General features: G+C 43.0%; 1 protein-coding gene across 1 annotated transcript in view; it reads right to left on the bottom strand.

The window, feature by feature from the left end:
* The window catches only part of shank3b (SH3 and multiple ankyrin repeat domains 3b), an 82,896-nt gene that overhangs the window by 49,512 nt on the left and 11,089 nt on the right, over window positions 1-22,295 (bottom strand). The window contains exon 2 of the mRNA XM_050037848.1: window positions 16,933-17,380. The gene's annotated coding sequence lies outside the window, so the exon portion shown is untranslated. The remainder of the gene's footprint in view (window positions 1-16,932; window positions 17,381-22,295) is intronic.

Below are 22,295 nucleotides of genomic sequence, written 5' to 3'. Positions count from 1 at the left end.
CCTTACTACAACAACTAGTATTCAGTAATGTATGCAACACCTGGAAACACACATGAAACATGTATGTTGGATCCACTCAGCCCCTCTAAAGTTCTGTAAATGTCTCTCTCTCGTGTTTCCAGTGAGCTTTGAGCCAAACAAAAAGCAAACACGTGAAAAGGATGATGTGAATTTAAACACTGCAGCTGAGCGGTCGCCTCTCAAGCCTCAGATGTCTGAGCGTCCTTGAAGGCACCGGCGGAGAGAGTTTTCTAAACAGTCCCTGCTCTCAGCTGTGTTTAACCCACGATGATAATTTAATTCGCCATGAAAATCAATATCCAAAACACGTTTTAAGTCCCAGCAAGTTGATTTTTCGCAGCCGGCTGAAATGAAGTGACTGTAATGAAGCGGAGCTGGCAGGACACACAAGAGAAGCGGCTCACTGACATGAATCACTTCCCTTCATTTACTACAGTAAAAGCCCGGTAATTGCAGCGATATTTAACGCTAACATCTCACCCTGCGAAGGAATCCTCGGCACACAATGTCAATCTTTGAAATGCCAGAGGACCAGATTTAAAGAAATTACAGACTCATTCACTGGGTTTCTTTCACCACGCGCTGCCACTCAGGGTCACAACAGGCTGCACAGTGTCCCAGCATGCACCGGGTGGAGGTCACGGACAGGTTGACCACAAACATTCACCTCTGAGATGCTGACGGTCGCTGTGTTTGTAGAATAACTCTGGTTTTTATATCTGTTCTCTTGTTTTACTCTGACTCTATGTCTCTCATGTTGGTGTCTCGTCAAGGCTTAAAGGGACAGTTCACCCCAACATTGAAAATACATGTTTCCCTCTGACCTGTGGTGTTATTTATCAGTCTAGATAGTTTTGGCGTGAGTTGCCGAGTGTTGGAGACGTCTGTTCTCTCTCCAATATGATGGGACTAGATGGCTCTCGAGTTGTAGTGCATTTGAAAATTCAACATCAATGTCTCTTTCCAGAAATCATGACTCGGTTACTCAAGATAATCCACAGACCTTGCTGTGAGCAGTTTCATGTGGGGACTATTTTCTTTCTACTGAACATCACCCATCAACTGTATCACTGAGCAGAAGGAAGAGTGTGTCTACTGCTCGCTCACCTTGCACCGCGGAGCTAGCTAACGTTACAGCTCAGCCGAGGAGGACGGCATTAATGTTTGCATCTTGCTTTATCATGAGTATCACTTGTCCATGAGAAGATGACTGGATTGTATTAGGTCCTGTTTCTATGACAACGATTTCAACCGAAAACGGTAAACTTTAGTTACGTTTTGGCCGATCGTTTACACGACAGCAGCATTTTGGGTGCCTGAAAATGCAACGTTTTGAAAACAGGTTCCAGAGTGCATTTTTTTGGAAACAGCGCCGTCTCTGTTGTCATGTAAACTTGGATATGTGGTTCCTCTGAGAACAGAGACTTCTCGCACATGCTCATTACGCTTCCAGTCACGACGCATGTGCGAGAAAGTCAACCGTCACAACAACAATGCCGAGCTCTGTTTGTGCTGCTCAGCCTGTTGAATTTATCAACGCTTCTCCAGCAAAGTGTAGATTTACTGCAGCAACTCCACCTTGTCGTTCATCCAGACAAATGTTTGTGCGGTTGCCATTTTGTGTGTTTATACATCACCGCTCTGTAGAAGGAAGCTCATGTGTTGTTTCATTACAAAGTCACACCGCCACCTACTGGCCTGGCATGTATACTGCAGCGTGTTTGGTCATTTTTGCGCATCCGACGATTGTTGTCAAAACGTTGTCGTCTGAACGTGGAAGTTTTTTCAAAACGAAAATGAGAAACGACTCTGTTTTCAGCGGATTGTTTTCGTGTAAACATGGACTAAGGCTGCATTAGTTTTAGCTAGCTGTACCTAATAAACTGGACAAAAAGTGTGTGTTCTGTATTGATCAAAAGTTTGTGATCAGCGGTTATATGAATATTTTTCCTCTTTCCTTCAATAATAATTATGATAACTGATATAATTCAGTAAAGTTTAGGCACCAAATGTATTGTTTACATTTCAGAAGAAAAAGAAGTAAATGATTCAAACTGTCATTTACTCGATGTTCCCACAGCGTTGCATTACAGAGGAGAAAACTGAGTGAACTCGAATGTTGAATTTGTTTTCCAGTCCTGAAAAATGTCAGTGACCCCCGATCATTATTCAGGGTTCCTACAACTTCAGGCAATTTAGACATAGGACTCTTTCAGACTTTTTTATTTGCCAGTTGGAATTAAATTTAAGACGAATTTTACAAGAACCAAAATTAAGGATAAGAAATAAATGAATAAATGAACTGACATCAGTTACTAAGAGTTCTGCCCCAATGTTTATTGTCACATTAAAGTCTCAGTGAAACAGACGTTAGTGTCTTTAGCTCCTGATCAGTGCACTAGGGCTGCAACGACTAGTCGACCAATCAATGACTAATCAACTATTAAAATAATCGGTGACTATTTTAGTAGTCCACTAATCGGTTTGAGTCTTTTTTCATAGAAAAGTACTGTAAAAGTACCCAAAATACTCTTAGGTGGTGATCACACAGAAATGAGACGCTAGAGACGCGGACGCTTCAAAGACACTTGAAACGCTGGAAACGCTTATTCGATGTGCGCTAGCTACTGCCGCCTGACGCTCAAAAACGTTGAAAATATTTTAACTTTTCAGCGTCTACGTGCGTCTAAAAAGAAACGTCTACAAAAACGTGCGTCTAAAAAGACGCCGGAAAAATGCCCGTCTTAAAAGACGCTTGAACGCCGGTCAGACGCGCTGTATCATAGGAAAATAATGGTTTTACTGGCGTCGCGTTTCTAGCGTGTCATCTCGGTGTGATCGCTCCCTTATTGCAGCTTCATAACGTTCAAATATTGGCAGCTTTACACACCCTCCCATGACGGTGAACTCAAACCCTTCGGCGTGAGTACGAAACAAGACATTAGATGACATCATTCTGGGGTTTGGGAGAGACAGACCGACGTTTTTCAACATTTTAACATTTTTTTCGATTTTTAGTCGTCTAGTCTGTGTGGGCGGAAGTTCGCTGCATAGATCAGCCTCTCACTGGGCGGAACGAGCCATCTGCTGAAGTCCCGCCCTACCACCTCCGGTTGCAGTTTTCAACACGTCCTTTACTAACTTTTGCGGTGTTTGATCTTGCGGGGATGTAGCCATTTTTCTGCCATGGTTCGCGTCCTGTAGGCGATATTTTTGTGGGCGTGTTACACCAAAACCTGTTCCCCCCGGCAATTTTTTTGCAAGCGCACCATTGCTGTGGCACCGCCCAGAATGACTGTGATTGGTTGAAAGAAATACAAGCAGCCGGTGCGTTTTTTCCTCCAATCTTAAAGTGAGAGTCGGCCCAGCCAGACCTTTCTTTTCTTGAGAAAGGTCTGGTGAGCGAGACTATTAGTCGACTAATCGAAGAAATAATCGACAGATTAGTCGACAATGAAAATAATCGTTAGTTGCAGCCCTATAGTGTACAATTACAAAAGGGATTTGACTGGACTGCTAAAAGTGGGTGGGGTTAGAGATTAGCGTAGGTACAGTGGACGGCTCGTTCCACACACACCTCCCTTAGCGTTAGATCAGGAGGAGGATGAGGGACGAATGAATAAATGAATGACTGAGTTATTTAGATTAACGGAACTAGCTCTGTGTGCCTGCAGTTGGTGTCGGGCCCTAAGTAAGGTCTTATTTTTAGATGAATTAATGTAACCCTGTTATCAAACCGCAACAGTGCAGCTGGGTTCCTAATATTGAGTAAGAGTGTTTTTCTCTGGGCCCTCTGCAGTCTGCTCAGTGGTTCGACTGAAGAGCTTTAAACTGTGACTTGTTGGTCCGTAGCTCGCTCAGCTGATATTCCAACAGAGCTAACCTGAAACTGACCTTCTGTTTCTGTCGTGAGGAGCTTTGCTAAAGTTCATTCCAGCTTGTTAGAGGCGTTATTGTGCAACCTGACAGTGAAACAGGAACCTGTTAATATTTAAGGCTGCGCACATTTTGATGCTAAGCTTCTTTTTGATTTCTTCTCTTCTCATTCAGCTGCTGATCAGAGGGATCTTTGTCTCTTTCAGTTGTCAGTCTGGCTGAACCATCCAACAGCGTTTTGTTCTCCATGTACAAAACAAACCCTTCATAATAAATGACGTGTGTTAGTAAAGAGGTCTTTCTACAACCTGAAAGCATCAAAGAGCATCAGACATACAGAGGAGTCTCTCACTCATCAGACATGAACAGCTAATAAAGATATAACACTGTGTATTCTGACTCTGGCTGGTCAGCGTGCAGAGAGGACACAGTTTTATCAGTTCTTTGCTTTTGTTCATGTTCTGTAACAGAAACAAAAGCTGCGAGCTGAAACCCGTCGTTGCTTTATCACTACAGTTCACTACATTTGTTCTCAGCGTGTTGATGAACTCCCTGTTTTGACAGAGCAGTAAACACGGAGCCCAAACAACAGATTAGCAGCTTATGTAATCCTACTAAACCGTATCTGTGGTATAAACGTCCCAATGACTCGTTTCTGTCCATTTCCTGCCTCTGCAATCAGCTCTGAATTGTTGGGTTTGATTTTCAGCCTTCAATTGTTTCTCTCCACTTCAGAGAACACTTCAGATCCACCAATCAGAGGCTCTGAATCACCTTCCTGCCATTTAAAACAAAACCTCCACTTCTCTGAGGGGGATGTTAGCCGACAGAGAAACACTGAGCTCCACAAGTCGAGATCCTGACAGAAACTCATCTGAAACAAATGATAATGTTTTCTCTAGCACTGATAAATGTGACGAGCAGCTCCCACCTCCCCAGAACCTCCCTCTGAGTCGCTTTAACGAGCCAACAAACACTGCAAAACTGACAAAGCACTTCTGAACAACCCTGGAGCTGTCGAGAGTGTTTTCCATCTTGTGTTCTGCGAGTCTTCAACCTGCTCTGAGGTTTTGAACTGAGAAACTCTTATTTGTCGTAACAAAGAGGAAACCACAGAAACTGAAAACCAGTTTTGGGGCTTTTCATGCATCAGTGCCCGGAATAAAAGCTCATCAAATCCGTTTGATGGATTAACCTTCAAAATGAAGGTAAAGATAAAAAGCGAGCCAGCTCTCAGACAGCTGTTCAAATATGAATCTGTGACACACACACTGTTGTGAAAGAGCTCAATTACACATTTCTAAAATGATAATTCCCAACGTTACAGTCGTCTGTACAGCTTCAGTCTGGAGGAAATAACCTCTCACACACTGGAGGGTTTCACTACGGAGGAACTGTTCTGCTCATTCTCAGGTTCACACTTGCATTTTGGGTTTCTGCTCAAACATGTTCACATGCTTCAATGTTCAGAAAACACTTTATTTTCCACATACTGTCCGTGCTGCAGCACTGAATTCATCGTCTGTTTCTTTAAAGCCCAGTTCAGACCAAAGATTCACGACCAGACTAAACCGTTTTAGATCGCTGCACAGAAATGTTGTGAGCGGTGTGAACTGGACGGTTTGAGCCTTGTACAACTCTGCTGGTCAAATGGCCAGCGGCTGGTTTTAAAGCACGACACCTGTTTCAACAGCCAATCAGCTTGTAGTAAAGCCCGTTGGTCAAGTCAAAATGACCGCACGGTGTGTTGGCTTGCTGTAGCAGGTGCCCCGTCCTCGCAGAGCCCTCTGTTTCCGTCCTCACGGTGTGCCGGTGTCAGACGGTGCTGCTGCTGGCTGTATGTGCTTAATATTTCTTGAGATAAAATCGTAACCTGGAAATCCAGATGCCCCGCCCCTAGCAAATTCGAATTTGCTCTGCACGGGGATCTGACCCCGAGGAGCAGAGCCCAGTGAATCGCCATCGGACCAATCAGATCAGTCAGCAGAGCCCAGTGAATCGCCATCGGACCAATCAGATCAGTCTATCTGACAGAGGCGGGCTCTATGAAGACAGCGCTGCATCGTAGGAGTTGAAAAGTAAACAGACAAGATGGCAGCTGCCGAAGTACTGCATCCATTCAGTTTAGCTTTGGAAGAAACACTAGGCCACCTACACTTATCTTTCTCCTTGAGAGAGGAACAGAAGACTGCCCTAGAAGCCTTCGCTTCCAGGAAGGACGTTTTTGCTGTTTTGCAGACGGGATAAAGCAAAAGCATAATATATCAGTTAGCCCCACTGGTCGGCAAACAAATGGGGCTTACTGCAATGAATACGTCATCTTGTTTTTTGCTCTGATTGGCCATCGTGCTATCCAATTGTGTTTTTTGCTCTGATTGGCCATCGTGCTATCCAATTGTGTACAGCGGCATTTGAAATGCCTCAGTTAGTGCCCCTTGGGTAGGAAGGGTGTATCGGTGAGGGCCAGACTCAAAATCTTTCTAGATTTGAGTCTGGATTTCCAGGCTAATAAAATCATGTTGTGAATTTTGGAAATGATTGCATTTGTCTTTTTTTCAATAAATTTTGAACTTTTGGGGCTGCAACGCGGTCACTGGTGGTGGTCTGCTATTGGAAATGTTTGCATCATATCAGCCTTCATGTAAAGTTCGTGGATATAGTACATAATTCTCGGAACCCATCGGCTGTATTCAGCGTCTGACTTCTGACAGACTCCCCAGCCTCTGGGGGCAGACCCCCGATATTCTGGCATTCCGGTTTGATTTGGGCGGAGGAGGCGAACTTCCGTTTCCGACTTCCGTTTATATATAAGTAAATATGCTGAACCATTGTGATGGATTCAGAGTTTGCAGTTATGTTCCGCCTTGTTAGTTCACCGCACAGACCGTTTAACCTGGCAACAACTGCAGCCGGCTCAAACGTGATTGGTCAATATCACATGGACTACAAACAGCCTACAACCGGAAACCAGGGCTCTTCCGCTCTTCTTCCGAAGGCAAGATCTCCGGGGTTTGCCTACAGACTCTACGTTCCCTGAATGTAGAGTCTGTATATAGAGACTAATAGTACATGGACATACTTTTTTTCCAGTGGATAACTCAGTCACAACAAGGTAGATCTAGCAGGTAGTTATGTGTTTACATGCGTGGTATTTATTCAGTTTGGGAAATCGGACCATCTCTACAAAGCATTAGCGTTAGCTCAAGTTGGCTGGCTGACTCAATGGGGACTGGCAATCGTCTCTGCGGCTAGGGTCATTGGGTCGACCTACTTGCTGGAGTAGTAAACTAGGTTTCATTCCACAGGAGTGAGCCTGAGAGAGAAACAAGACCAGAGAGTGTGATTGTCTGTTTTTGAAGCGTAAAGAAAAGGTCTGTACTGATTTTTACATTAGGCCTTGGTTTTTTTGAAACAGCAACAGATTTACAGAGCTGCCCCTAAAGGTCTGGGTAACTTCTACTTACCGTGCTGGCTGGATATGCAGCGTTGAGTGCTCTGCAGCTTTATTTTTTTTTCGTCATCTTTATCTCTTATTTTCTTACATTCTTGTTTGTATATTTTCACCTTCTATAACTTGTGTTTTACTGTTTAACGCCGGTCAGAGAGGGAAGTTGTAGCGCATTTGCCCTTGTTGGCCACCATATTCAGAAAATCGAAAATCGATTTATCGTGTCAGTCCATGTAAACATTTTGGTCAAACTGAAATTGAGCTAAATTGAATTTCTCAACATGGGACCAACACACCCAGATCATGTGACTTCTGCATATATACAGTCAGTCAGACCCAAACCGGCCGAGGCGCTCTGAGCATGCTCCGAAATCTACATCCAGAGCCGTGACTTTTTGGACGGACCAAATGTACAGAGCTGTAAAGTTGTCCACCATGGTAGCAGTTAGCTGCTAGCTAACCGTAGCTAACTTGTTTGTCCATTGTTTGGTCTGTGACGTAATAGGTCAACAGGAAAAAGGTCCAATACTAACAAGCTGAAAGGGGGCATATCTCCACCTATCGTAGAGGAGTCGCACATACTTGGCTCAATAAATGGATTCCCCTCCCGTGCTTGTATACTGGGACAAGGACAGTAGGCCAGTTAAATGTCCTCGTCCAGCTGTGACTGTAGCTCCACTTCACTGTGACTGGAAACGTGCTGAGTGCAAGGTCCCATGTTTCGTTGCTCTGACAGGTTGTAGATCTATCCAGCTGTGTTCTGAGGGATTTTGATCTAAGGGCACTTGAAATAGAAATGAACTGAGAGGTCCCAGACTAACTTGCATTTGCGATTTGGTCTCATGATATCGGGCGACTCACGACCCAGCCCCTTTAAAACTGAACGTCAAACAACTATGGAAGAAATTCAGCCGGATACTTAGATCAGGACTTAATCTGTACATCTTCTAACACCAGGACAATTCATCTCTCTTTCTTCTATTTGTTTAAAAATACTACGTGGTATTTTTATGCCTGTATCTGAGTTAACAGTAGAAATATAATAAAAAAACGAGGCGAGACCCCCCACCCACCAGGACGCCCATCCCTTCCTTGGTCTTCCCTTCTTCCTTTTTATGTTTCCTTCCTCCTCTCCTTCAGTCTCCTAATACTCTTCCAACAGTTGAGACTCTTTCTGAGAATCCGACTGTCACACCTCAGTACACAGAACACTTCTGCTATTTCCAATCACACCACATTTCTGTGATGGAAAATGCACGGTCTCTGGTTATCTTTGTGCTGGCTGTTGTAAATGTGAATGGGTCCTTCAGGTAATACTCAGTGGGAGCAGAGGCAGCTTTTGTGTTGCTCACAGCGGCTGTTTTCCTCCATTGTTCTCTGCAGAGAGTTCAGTTATGTAACGACTCCTCAGGACCGTCCTCAGGTTTCCTTCACGACCGATCAGATCCAGGATGTTCGGGTCCGATTTTGGCTCCACATCATTGTCTTGCGCAGAGGTGAAATTCTCGTTCGACTCGAGCAGCGGGAGGCTTTATCCTGAAATAACTCGGGGTCACCATTTTGATCATTTCCCGTTTTTGTCCTGAGCAGAGCCGCTGTCCTCCCACACAGCCTGAACAACACAGCAGCCACGATCATCTGGAAATAAGACTCTAGCTGCTTTGGTGTGTTTGCCCACACGGCTCTGAGAGGCCGACCGTGTGTCCTGATGGGAAGCTGGTTTATATTTTAATCATCATTGGTATCAATGAGTCAGTTGACTGCTCAAAATTCAAATATCTGACCCCTTCGCAAAAAATGTGTTCTTATCAAGAATTTACTCACGTCTAAAATTGGCTTTGCAACAACTACAGTTCCTGATTTCATGAAGCTAAAACTTGATATAAAAAATGAAAAAATTAATGGACCATTCATCAAAAAGAAAAAGAAAGCCACAGATGAAGCTAAAAGGTAAAAAATGAGTTTGGATGTTTTTTATGTGTCAAAAATTCCATCAGCCATCAAATTACATAAAAATTAGATACTGGAGATTTTAATTTACAAAGTATAATATCTTTTTATCATCATTCTTGGTGTAATTCTGGTTTAAATGATGAAAAGATGCAGAAGACGTCCTGCCATTCGTCCTCTTGCATAATCCAGACACACTGAGTGTTCCTCTATAGTGAGAGCAGCGTCTGTGTTACCAGCTGACAATGATCACAGTCTTTGTGCACGCGACGTGATCGGGATGAAAAAAATCAGTTTCACGGACACAAGAAGTGAGAGAAATGTCCTCACGGAGCAGGAAGGAGTCTGATAGTGGAATCTTTATTTCCAACTGGCTATAATTCATGTGGTGGGTATTGTCGGCAGACGTGCTGTATAACTGTGTTGAATAATTTTATGTTATGACCATTGAACAATGGTCTGCAGCTTGGCAGGCATCTCGTCTAGGTGTCATAGGTTTGTCCGTTCTGGGCTGATGTAGACACAACATGGCTGACTCCGCAGAAGAGGAGCCACTCCATATGTAGATATGAGCGGCTCATTATCAGGTATCGAAAACATAATTATTATTTTCAGGTGATTATACACAAAAGAAAATATAGTTGTAAATATCATATTCCATCTCTGCCAATCAAACCCCCAAAATCCTCCACACTGGAGCTTTAAGTAAATGTAAGCATGAATCATTGGAGGCAACAAAGACCTGAAGTATTCAACATGTGCACGTGAGCATTCAGGGGATCACCAGCGTCAGGTTCGTCCTCGCGTTCCAGCGAAGGCAGAAAAGCTTATTCACTTCTTCTTCAAACCAGATAAAATGAATCAAGGTTTCTGTGTTTGTGTTTTTCAGCCAGCGAGGAGTCATTTGCACTTGTTAAAGGCTGAGATATAAAAACACTTCTGAGACCTTAAATATCCCTGGAACTCAGCGAATGTGAAGATGAAGAGGTGGAGGAACCGGCAGAACCAGGTCTTAAATTAGGCCGTGAACACAAGCAGGGATGAGCTCATAGTGTCATTATCTGGAAGCTTAAGGGACCTCGTGTTTAGCTGTTTAGCTTGTTAAAGCTGGTGTAGGCAGAAATCTGCAAAAGGCATAAAAAAAAAGGCAGAATATGAAAACACGCCCTCCTCCTGCAGCTCTCTTCTCTCTGTCCTCAGCCCCTCCCACCAGACGACCACAGGCATGTGTACGCACTTCATACAGTGACCCAGTGTTTCCCATACATTGATTCATTCCAATGAGCTGCACACAGGTCATTCACTCAGCCCCTCTCTGCCCCGCTCTGACCACAAATGAGTCAAGAATTAGCTGCTAGCCAACTCACGCTCTCTCCGCCTCACTCTCTGCTGCTGTGGGCTGCTTCGCCATGAGTAGAGGGAGCAGCAGCTCAGGAGACAGACCTTCAGTCGGCCGTTGTAGCAGCTCAAACTTAGCCAGTGCAAACCCCCCAGCATCGGGTGTCACAGCGGGCTGGTGTCCAGCAGCATCTAGTCTGACTGTGTAACAGCAGCAACAGAAAGTTTGCCGATCCAGCGGGGAGTCGGGCTGTCCGGTCCTCTGGAGCTGGGGTTTCGCTGGCTGGATTCAAGTTGCTGCTGCAGCTGACTGGGCGTCTGTCTCCAGAGCTGCTGCCTGCTCTCGTCCTGGGGTCTTATTTGTAAGCATTGCGTACGCACCAAACAAGGCCTGACAGAGGCGTACACCACTTCCCACGCAAAAGTTGTGATTTATAAAAACAGACTTAACGGGAGAAACTTTGACCCATGCTTACGAATATTGTGGAGATGGGAAATTGGTGATACAGACGGTGAAAAGGAAGCGTGAATGTGGAAATTGTCTAATATTTTTTGTGCACGCTATTGTTGGCTTTTGTCCGTTTCTCCATTTTTAGTATGGATCCCACACGTTGTATAAATGAGCCCCTGGTGGGGTGGTGTGTAGCGGCGGGGAGTGAGGGGGAGTTCACAGTGTGACTGAAGGCTCTCGCTAACGTTAGCTACATAAACGTGAACATGAAGCTGCAGCCATGAGCCTTTAGCTCCAGTTAGCAGAAGGCTAAACAGTTAGCAACATTTTCTCTCCATCTCCATTTTGTTTGTCAGACTCTCTTTTGGATTCTCCTCAACCGAAGTTGCTGAACTCAGACTTTCAGCATCTGAAGGGACGTGCTCGCACATCTGCATTTTCAGAACAGCCAATAGGAACGCCCTCTCTCTGAAATGACCTGTGATTGGCCAAAGTCTCCCGTCACAGGTTGGATTTTCTAAAGTCTGAAAACAGAGCAGGAGGAGGAGCAGGAGTCTAGTTTTCTCTCAGAAGACTTGAATTACAACATGCTCAATGGTTATTATGGGATATTTGCCAAAAATAAAACTGCCTACCCCAGCTTTAAATTTAAGCAGTTTATTTTCTTCTTAAATACCGTGTTGAGATATCACACCATAAAGTCGAGATTATGATTTAGTGGTATTTTTTTAAAGAGGCTGCAGCTCCGTCAGGATGCACCAACAGGAAGTCACAGTTCCTGTTCTAATCTTTACATATTATCCACTGAAGTGATTCCAACCTGTTCTCATTCCTAAGTCATCAAATACCACCGCATGGTCAGTAATTTCTGGGTCAGACACCGACAAGAAAAGGCGTCAGTTTGAAATGACACTGGAAAACAACGGTCGGGAGGGGAAGTGGATGGGTCCAACAAATACCTATGCGAAAATAAAAATGCCTTCCTCAGCTTTAACTACAAATGTGCAGCAGTGGAAGAAGTACTCAGACCTTTTACTAAAGTAAAAGTACCACAGTGTAGAAATCCTCTGTTCTGCACATAAAAGTACAAAAGTTTTAGCATCAAAATATACTTAAAATACAAAAAGTAAAATGACAAATTACGCAATATGGCTCATATCAGAACAATATATATTATAATATTAAATTATTGATGCATTAATGTGTTCATCACTTTAATGTTGCAGCTGGTGAAGGTGGAGGTATTTTTTTTATATATTGCTGTAATTTACCACATTCACTGTCCACCATTTTGGGTCTAAATTTTGAATGTAACAATCCAACAGTGCAGTGCATCACAGTTTATTCCAGTCATTTTTCTCTACACCTGTCAGTGATGATGCAAAATCAAAATTCATAGGTGTCCGATATCTTGTGTACTATTGAGCATATATCATAACACAAATAATTTATATGGCACTTTTTAAAACAGGTGTTGCAAAGTGCTTCACCAGAATCATGTTAATCTTAAGAAGTCCTCCAGCTCCAATATTTTGTCTTTAACTTCCTGTCTACACAGGAAGTGAGAATATGACCAGTATCATAATGTAACATACAGCGAAGTGAAGGACTGACTTTTCCTCTACAACAGTCGGTAGACGTCGAGTAAACACTGACAAACATCGTCTGGTATCAGATCATTCTCCCACACAGCTCTGGGATCAGCTGGTCATGTTATTGTCAGAACCGTCATGGTGACTGATCAGAATGTGTTCGTGTTTTATAACAATATGATGTAACAGACGTCGTATGAGTGGACGTTCAGAATGTGTTAATACTCCATCCCAAGCTCACACTGTCACAGTCATGACATACGTTACAAACAGTTTTCCACGATGTAGACCGTAGTTACTCAAAGTGCGGCCCGCGGGCCAATGGCGGCCCTCAGAAACATTCTGTGTGGCCCCCGAACGTGACATGAAATCTGTGCATTATATTTTAATCATCCACAGTCCGTCTCAATACTGTCAACAGCTCACATTTAAGACACTACTCGGCAACAAGCTGCAACCTCCAGGGCTGAAAAATAAAGTGCCAAAAACTGCAGTTCCTCTAATGTCCACTTGAGGCTGACTCCAAGAGCGAGTCAATCCCCGTCATGTTAAAACTAAGTTAGAAGCTAACGTTAGGATTATCTCCATCCTCTCATCCAAACATGGTCACTTCTGACTCCAAAAACAACCGGGTCTCACTCCGAAGTCATCGAAAAAACGGCACTTAGTTGGTGACTTCCAGCTTCAGACACAGACGAAAGAAGCTGTCCTTTCATGCCGGCATGATATGCAGCGACGTTAGGGGGAAACCAGCGGTACAACAACTAAAGTTAAGGTGGCAGATGTCCGAGTGGGGCGGGCAGGAGGGGTGGTGGATGGGTCCAGCAACCACCAACTTTTACGCGGGAGGCCGGTGTTCACTTTCTGTAAGATTGTAAAGCCAAACCATTTTATTTTTTCCCTAACCCAACCACGTACATGTGTTGGCTATACTTAACCACGTGTGTTTGTTGCTGAAGGGAAAAAAATGCCAATTTGCTGTGTTGTACCGACGCAGTGCTTTTATTTTGAAAGAGACTGTATAGAAACTGTACATTTCCTGTGAAAACAGAAGTGTATTTTGAAAACAGACAATGCATGTAACAGGCTGAAGTTGACACGGCGTCCCAGAACGTCAACAACCAACACACCCAGGGTACCTTGGACGTCATATGTGGACGTGGAAAGTCCATGACCAAACGTGGACATGTGACGAGGTCACAGTGAGAATGTGTTGCCAAAAAAACAAGATGGCGACAGTCAATATGCCAAACTCAAGGCTTGCGTCCACGAACCAATGAGTGACATCACTGTGGCTACGTCTGTTACTCTATACAGTCTATGTTTGGCAACTGCGTCAAACTGCACCCCTCTAACAAGCGTCTGTCAGGTTAGGCAACCACTGGCACCTCACGAGTGTCACAGGAATTACGTTCTGTCACAGTGCTGCTCTGAAGTCAGCCATCTTGGTGGTAAATTCAGCAGTTTAATGTGAGAGTGAGATATGTGCATTTATCCTTCAGTCACGTGCTGGCTCCATAAACTGGCACTTGTCATCAAAACTTAAAGCACCCCTGACACAGACAGTGTTAAATAATAAAATATTGGATTATATAACTGGGTGAAGAGGTGTTATGTTGCTAAACCAGATTCCAAAACAACAAAGTAGAAATCAGCGGGTTTAGTTATCGTTTTCAACAATATTTGGTCCACTTTAAAAGGTCCAGTGTGTTGGATTTAGTGACATCTATTAGTGAGGTAGCAGAACTGAAACTTCTCATATGTGCCAAGCGTGAAGGAGATCTACAGTGGCTGATGCAAAGAAGTGAACAGCCCTATCTAGAGCCTTGTTTGATTTGTCCATTCAGGGCCACTGTTGAATAAAATGTTGGCCTCCATGGAAGAGGACCTGCTGTGTATGTAGTAGGGCTGTAGTCAACCAAAGAAAATCTTGGTCGACTAAAGTCGCACATAATCTTTAACTAATCGATTAGTCGTCAGGAAAAAAAATCTGCACATTATTTTTACTTGTGCGGTGGTGTGTCTGTGTCACTCTGCAGTTACACCTCCATAGTCGGCAGTGGAGGACTGTGTTAAGTGCTGTAAAGTTTAGTTCAAATCAAACTTTGTTTATATAGTTGATTCAAAANTTTTCCAAACAAATACAACATGCTAACGTTATTAGCACAAGCCTATGGCATTTTACATTGTATACTGTACATTAACCTAGCGACGAGCGGAGATTTCCTCTGCTCGTGTTTTGAAAACACCTCCATTTTCACAGGTTACTTAGCCTGTCCCCCCGTCGCAGGAAATAATGGATTAATCCTGGAAAGCTGTTGATGTAGCACTTTTCTCCTTATGAAAGTAACACTGCGATTATTCGACCAATGAGAATTTGGTCGGACGAGAGCATAGCGACCAAATAATCGACTCGTCGACCAGGAGACTACAGCCCTAGTATGTAGATTTAAACGTCCCATTCTGAGGTAACAAAAACACGACTAGTCTTATTTTCAGCTAATTATACACTAACGAAAACATACTTCTTATATCATATTCAATTTCTGCCAACAGATGCCCCTAACCCCACACACTGAACCTTACAATAGAGATATTTTTTTACTTTCAAATGATCAAACGCAGACAGTGGTGGAGGGAGTATTAGATCCTTTTCTTGCGTAAAAGAACTAATGCCACAGCGTAAAAACACTCAGTGGTAAAAGTAAAAGTCCTGCATTGAAAATGTTCCTTCAGTAAAACTGTGTAAGTATGATCAGTAAAATGTAGTTAAGTCTTAAAAGTACCAAACTGACTCTTATATTATTATATCTGATCTCATTAGATGATTCTGACTCATGCATTTATGTAAAAGCAGGTTTTAAGTGTTGGAGTTGTTTGAGGTGGAGTTCAGTTTGAACTATTAACTACTGATTATTTTCATTATGGATTAATCTGCTGATTATTTTCTCCATCAATCGATATCTTAATTTCTTTGTTAAGAAATAGGAGAACACTGAAACCAACAAAGTGAAAATCAGCAGGTTGTTAAGAGTGTAAATAATGTAAATAACCTGTACAGATAAGTTAAACATCCGAGCTCTTAAAAAACACTGAGCTAATTTACTGCTGCGACATCAGCGACGCTAGTTGAGCTGGTCGTGACCGAGTTGAGGTCAGTCAGTAACTTTGCTCCAGTGATGCTCTTTTTTTTTTATCTGACATCTGCTCATGTTATCAGGCCGTATGACTAAAGGGTTGCAAAATACTGGGAGGATTCAAGGGGGGAGCTTTTCATGGGAAGAAGATTTAAAGTCCAACAGGCTCAGTTGAACAGGTCTGTTTTATTCCTGTTGAATCAGAGTTTAGGTTCAAAGTAGTCTCAGTGTACCTGAGTCCAACACTGAACGTAACATTAATAATTATTCGCACTGCATCCACTTTTCATAATGTCTGATATGATATGTAGTGTTGTTCAATGTTGTATTTTTGGATTTATGTGTATTTATATGAAACAATGACACATTTCAGAAAATATTCTGATAATAGAATAAAATAAAATAAAATCAAAATTAACAGAAATTAATTAGACATTATGGGAATTAACAGGAATAAAATGTAAATGACTGAATCTATTGCTCAGGCTATTTTCTATGTCATATGTAAATGGAAACAAACATAATTTTGCTTTCAGGCCTTCATCATCCTCTCCATGGTCTTCCTCCATGTCAGATTTTATGTGTGTTTCCCAACACATAAGTTCAATATTGCACAGAAGGGTTTTTATATTGAAATTGTGGAAATATATCTATTTTGTCACAAAAAATATTGTTTATTTATTTATTTATTATAATCCTTCTTTTTTTTCACCTCATGAAATTATTTGTTTATTTATTTTACAAAAAGCTCAACTTCCCGCGTATGATGTCAGAAAATGTACTGAAAATTACGAGAAATTCACAGAATTTTCAAATATCATTTTAATATTAACTGACTGCATTAAAAATGTGAAGTGTTTCCAACCTTGATGATATATTGGAGGCTGTGTGAACCAATCAGGGCCAAGACTTTGACTTTCATAGAAACCAGAAGGAAACAAAACAGGAAATGGAACAATTAAAAAAATGCTGCCCATCTTCGGGTTCTGCATTAACTGATTTTACAGGAACCACCATCCTGTGGCGTCCTACTTTAATTTGACTGACTGGTTCTAGATCCATCCCAGTTTAGTCCCAGTAACCCCAACACTTCCAGTAATAAAGATAAGAGTCACTCACCTATCGTCAGCAGTCCCATCAAACTTTTCCAATGGCCTTTACTGATTTCTACTGGTCTCTTCTGGTCTGTCCTGGCCTGGTCTGATCCACTCTACAGAGTCTGACTGGCTTACTGGTCCGGTACTGGTTTGGCTTCTGGTTCTGGTCCAGCCTGAGGTGCCAGGTTCTTGTATCTCTGGTTGGGTTCTGATTGGTTGGACCTCTGGTGGACTGTTGTAATCCTGTGTGTAGTGACAGTAGTGTCAGAGTGAGTTGTTTCTGCAGCAGATGAAGTAGTTTCCTCAGATGTTGTAGTTTCCTCTCGTAGGATGAACAGAGTCCACAGTAGTTTTACAGTAAACGGTGAGGTTGTTACTGAAGTCTAACTGTAGGTAATGTGTAGTAATCCTGCAGCAGAGTGAGAGGTCTCAGAGTTTCAGATTGTATTCTGGGAGCTGCCCTGCCCATCCTGTAGAATGGGAGGAAAAGAGGGAGGAAGAGCGAGAGGAAGATGGGGAGGAGGAGGCGGGTGGGAGGTAAAGGAGAAGGGGAGGCCAGGATGTGAAGGAGAGGGAGGAGGGGGAGAAAAAGAAAAAAAACATGTCAGAAGAGGAGTGGAGGGAGTACAGAGACGACGGAGAGAGCTGTCTTGCAGTTTAAAGCAGAATTGGGTCAGACACAGTTGCATTTTGTGGAGGCCATTTCAGGTTCAGTCAGTTACACAATATGAAGCTGTTAGCATGGCAACAAGGCCAACAGAAGAGACACACACCACGTTTCTAACTGGTAGTATTATGTAAAGTTCTAAATATTGATCTATCTCTCTCTTTCTATTCTCAGAGGAGTCCAAAAAATATAAAACTGATGGTGGGGCTCAGTGCAGAAGATTAGGATTTACTGTGAGCTTCAGGTAGCAGTTGTGGACTGAATCACTGTCGTGTCCAAAATCAGAGACACAAAAATATTAAACTGATGATAACGAGGATTTTGTGTTTGGCTTTAGAGGGATCTAATCCTGACAGGTGGTGACACTAATGAACCAACTGACTTTGGAGTTTTAGGCCCTGGAAGTATATGGATATATTTTAAATTTATATTTTCCCCTACATATGAAAAAAAACATCTGTCTACTCGGCCTTTGTTTTACAAAAGATCTCTGTCCACACTAGAGTAACTCCAAACGCTCTCCGAACCAGTGGTTGGCGACCAAAGCTACGTCATCGGTATGTCAAATACTGGATGCAAAAATGTCATTTGTGGTGGACGCTGAGGTGATACAGTGACATAATGGCCCCAGATGTCACCCCCTAAATTATTATTATTATCTATTGCAATTTTCCCTGAATCAAACCACAGATTTTCCAGACTATCTCTGTTTAATATCTTTTGGCTTTGGTTTTTCAGGCACCAAATAAATCCAAGTTCACATGAACACTTTTACAAGTTTCTGCCAGCAGCTGTGAGGAATCTTTAGTCACTGATGAGTTTACTGGGAGCCAGCTAGTAGCTCTCGTGTCGCAGAGCTAATAGCCTGTCACTGCTCAGGTGTTAGCCTAGCATGCTAGTAGAATGCTAACAGTGGAAGGCAACCAGTAGCATTTGTAGTTGTCATTGTGGACAGCCATTAGCTATTAGCAGCCTGTTAGTAGGTTCCGGACTAATATGAGCTACAGGTTGGGCTGGGTTTGGACAACAAATCAGAAGTTTTGCTCGGGTTCGGCCCACTTGACATGCTGCTGTGTTGTGCTGTGGCCTATTCAAGTGTTGGAATTTGTTATTTATGTGACAACGCCTGAACACAACACAGGCCAATAGTTACATTTCAGGCAGGTGCGTGTGGCATGGCTGACTGTGCGTAATGGCAGCCTTTTGGTGGTCATTTACACACTGTCCATAACAATAACTATAGCCATGTTTCCATCAGCCTGTTTAGATGCGCATCTAGAAGTATCGCATCGGAAAATTATGATGGAAACGCCAAAATTCGAATTAAAATCCCTTGATTCGCACAAACTAAAATACGCTCGCTTTAGCCGGGTTTTGGTTGATTCGAAAAAATGTTGATTCGCAAAACGGGGGATGGAAACAGTTATGTTCGAATTAAGTCTGACGTAGCGCACCTCTCTCCATGGTGATATCCACACTCCGGGTCGGGAAGGCGGTAATGCATTTACAAGCTGGTTTCCAACCGCCAGAAAACGAAGAATGTGAGACTTGTTTTGTTTCCCAACCGCCAGAAAACGAAGAATGTGAGACTTGTTTTGTTTCCGGTTCTGCGTAAAACTCGCGTGAGTTCGTAGTTTTCACCAAAGTCTGTACATTTAATGGAAACACACAGGATTCGTACGGACTTAGAAATCAGAAAGTCCGTCGGGGTCGGGCCGGGCTTGGTTATAACTGTCTTGGACTTGGGTCGGGTTCAGTCAGGAAAATGTGGCCCGAGACGTGCTCTAGTGTATCCACAAAGCATTTTTTTCTTAGCGCAAGTTTTGTTTTTCAGTTGCTCTCAATAAGGAGTGAGCGTATGTGGCCGCATGCGGCTGCTTAAAGAAAAAGCGCTGCACCTAGCATCTTTTTTTTCCAGTGACACCAGTGACATCACTTCCACTTCTTTAGCTAGGTCACAATTGTCGACAGACATTGGATGCTGTTGTTGAGTGTTGTGCGTCTATCACCGTTCACTTTGTACACTTGTTATTAACTGTGTTGTCAACCCTCTGTTAATGTAGCATGATGTTAGCTACCTGGCTAATGTTAGTGTCAAGATATTGTTGTCATGGAAGCAAAAACTATGCTATCCTGCTATGTGGATGCAGGCACTTAAAACGGTTAGCTCTCAGCAGCCTGTTAATAGACTCCTGAGTAATAGTCAGTTAGTTTCATATTAGCCACTTAGCCACAGCCTTTGTAGCCCATCATCACGAAAATAACAGCTATCATGATTCCAGCTAACTGTCCTTGTTGACTTCCTGTCATGTTAGCGCAGCAGATAGCTTTTTGCTAACTGGTTGTCAGATAGCAGCATAAGGTTGGCAGCCTGCGAGGAACCAGCAGTTGACCTTTGGTAGCCTATTAGCAGAGGGCTGCTAGCTTCCTGTTTAGTCAGCCAGTAGCCAGCTGGTAGCCAGATAATTGCTAACAGCATGCTAGCCAGCTGGTGTGTGTTTGTGTGTCTGAGGACACCAGGGTGTTTCCATGGCAACGCAGACAGCAGGAGGACATGTTGGAAACAAGAGAACAATTTTTAAAAAAACTTGACAAAGATTAGAAGTACTTCCTGTGACTCACACTTCCTGTTTCCTGTCTGGGTTGCCAAGAAACGGATGTTTGGCAGGAAAAAGCCCAGAAGCTGGACGGCACTGATAACACACACACACACACACACACACACACACACACACACACACACACACAATAGTACTTCATGCTTCTACTCCACGTATGTCTCAACGTAATTATTGTACTTTTACTCCACTACAAAAATCTGGCAGCTTCAGTTACTGTTCAGATCAAGATTTTACAAACAAAAATATTTGATAACTTCATAAAACAGGACACAGCTTCACAGATTAAACTCTCCAAAAGTAAATAAAGTAGTTAAAATGTGCTCCACCTCCACCAAGTGTTACATAATACTAAAATATAACACAAACACTCTGAAAGGGGTCTTTTACTTTGATACTTCAAGTGCATTTAAGCATTAATACTTTTATATCTTTACTTAGAGTTGGAACAATGACCCCTATCTTTTACATAAGTAAAAGTAGTGATACAACAGTGTAGAAATGCTCTGTTTCACGTAAAAGTTGTGCATTCAAATCTTTACTTAAAGGTCCACTGAGTCAGATTTAGGGGGATTTAGTGGCACTGAACGCTGAGGACTGTGGATTATAACCAGCTGAAACTTCTCCTGGTTAGAATTCCAAACAGATCAGCTGATTTAGGCCTCGTTTACACGGATACAAATAAAAACGGATTTTTATTTATCCCGTATAAAAAAAATTCTGGGTTTACACGATCAGTTGTGAAAACGATATCCATGTTTACACAAAAATGCAAAAACGGCAGCTTTTTGCTGCAATTAGCATGCCAGGCCAGTAGGTGGCGATATGCCATATGTCAAACACCACAGAAGAACGTTCTGCACATGCACAGTGCTTTGTTTTCCTCTTGGCGCTAGTGGTAAAAACAGGTCTGATCTAAAACCGTCGTTTCTGGCGGACCTTATACCGCGGATGCTGTGGACCAAGTAATATTGGGCACAGCAGACGTCTTTGTGCGCCAATGTAGCGCTGATGTTGATGCAGCAGTGCTAAGTTAATTTGTAAGCTCGTAAAGCGAGAAGTATACTTGCTGCGTGGCCAAACGTAGGCGTACACGGTGTGCTGCACCTGTGTGTATACTTGCTGCAGCACGGACGTTTGTCGATGCAGCCAAAACGCCTGATACTGGTGGTCTCCGCTAGGGGCAGACCGCAGCACTCAGACACAGAGGTCGCGAAAAGCGAAGAAGGCGGTGACAGTGTATTTCCGGATAAACACAAACATGGACACTCTCAGTGAAGAGGAGATCATAATTTTATTGCTGTTAAGATCTCGGCAGAGGAAAAGGTGTTGTCTCCGCCGCCATCGGAGATGGCATGTGCGGCCCCTTAACCAATCACATTGTGATGACCTCCGACCTCACTTCTTCTTCTTCTTTGGAGTTTTACGGCAGTTGGCATCCGTTACGTTGCATTACCGACATCTTCTGGGTCTACCTTGCTCCTACATCTTTCATTCCATTATATCCTTTTCACCAGTCCTCCTCTGACTTCACGTTCACAGTCTCTAGGTATACTTTGCACGAGCGCCGCTTTTGTTCATGTCAATATTGCATCTCATGTACACGTCACGCTACCTCGCAGTGTGTGGTCTACACGCCAAACAACCGCAAAATACGCGTGGCAGCCAAACATGCACGAAAAGTTCCCGCGCACGTGTTTCATGCAACAAGTATAGCCTTAAGTAGTCCCAAAAGTGCTAACAAACCTAAACAACCCAGCATATATCCGCTATTGTTGTCGTGGTTCCCGGGAGCCTAATGGGCATGTGCGAACTGGGTTGCAACGTCATCGTTTTCCAAAATCTCTGTCCATCCTGTTTACATGTCTACGGAACCGTATATTCCTTTTCTAGAGTTAGTGTTTGGTTTGTCCGTTCTGGGCTACTGTAAAAACATGGTGGTGCACCATGCCAATCTCTGTAAATGAGGACCAGCTCCTTATGTAGATATAAACGTCTCATTCTGAGGTAACAAAAACACAAAGACTCTTATTTTCAGGTGATTAAAGAAAACATACTTATTATACCATGTTCCATTTCGGCCAATATATCATAGTACAT

This window comes from Epinephelus moara, chromosome 24, assembly GCF_006386435.1.
Source record: "Epinephelus moara isolate mb chromosome 24, YSFRI_EMoa_1.0, whole genome shotgun sequence".
In the NCBI taxonomy this organism is placed as follows: domain Eukaryota; kingdom Metazoa; phylum Chordata; class Actinopteri; order Perciformes; family Serranidae; genus Epinephelus; species Epinephelus moara.
The sequence above is the reverse complement of the archived record's forward strand: the minus strand, read 5'-3'. Positions and strand labels throughout refer to the sequence as shown.